Consider the following 874-nt stretch of genomic DNA (forward strand, 5'->3'; position numbering starts at 1 on the left):
CGCATGTGCAGGTATCTGTGTTATTATCATAATGCTGTGGTTTAAATGCCAGCTCTTACTGCAGTGGCAAACTCATCCTTAAAACGTAAGTAAATAGGGAAAAATACTGAATAAAATACAGGAGATGGCAACCGAGAGAAGCTGCGTTAAAAAAAAAAGTAATAAAAAAAAGTTATTCGTTATAATGACGATGAAAACTCTCATAAGCGTAATTAAAGAAATGCTATTAACGACAACAATAAAATGGATGAAAATAAATAAAAATTCGTACCAATGTCACTAAGCTAAAAAAAAAAAGAAAAAAAAAAGAAAAGAAAAAAAAAGCGGAGAAAAAAAGAAAAAAAAACGGGAATAAAGAAAGAAAAATTGAAGGGAAAAAAGAAAGAATGATGGAAAAAGGAATAGAAAGGATGAAGGAAAAAAGGAAAGGAAAGAATGAAGGAAAAATGAAAAAGAGAAAAAGAATGATGGAAAAAAAAAAAAAAAATTAAGGAAATTAAATAAAGAAAGAATGAAGCGAAAAAAAATTAAAAATTAGGAAAAAAAGAAGGAAAGAATGAAGAAAAAAGAAGAGAAATAATGAAAGAAAAAAAATAAAGGAAAAAAGAAAAGAAAAAGAGAACGAAAGAAAAAGGAAAAAAAAAGAAATGAAAGAAAAAAGCAAAAGAAAAAAGAATGAAAAAAAAAAACAAAAAAAAAAAAAAAAGGCAAAAAGCAAAGCAAAAAAATAATAATAGTAAGAAAATAGAATAAAAGGGAGAAAGCAAACAGACGAAAACTTAACGGAACAGAATCGCCGAACTTTAGACGTCACGAAGCGTCTTAAGTTTGTGACTTCTGATGTCTTTGTCGCTGTTGCCAGATAAAGGCGGAA

This window comes from Penaeus monodon, chromosome 33, assembly GCF_015228065.2.
Source record: "Penaeus monodon isolate SGIC_2016 chromosome 33, NSTDA_Pmon_1, whole genome shotgun sequence".
Lineage (NCBI taxonomy): Eukaryota > Metazoa > Arthropoda > Malacostraca > Decapoda > Penaeidae > Penaeus > Penaeus monodon.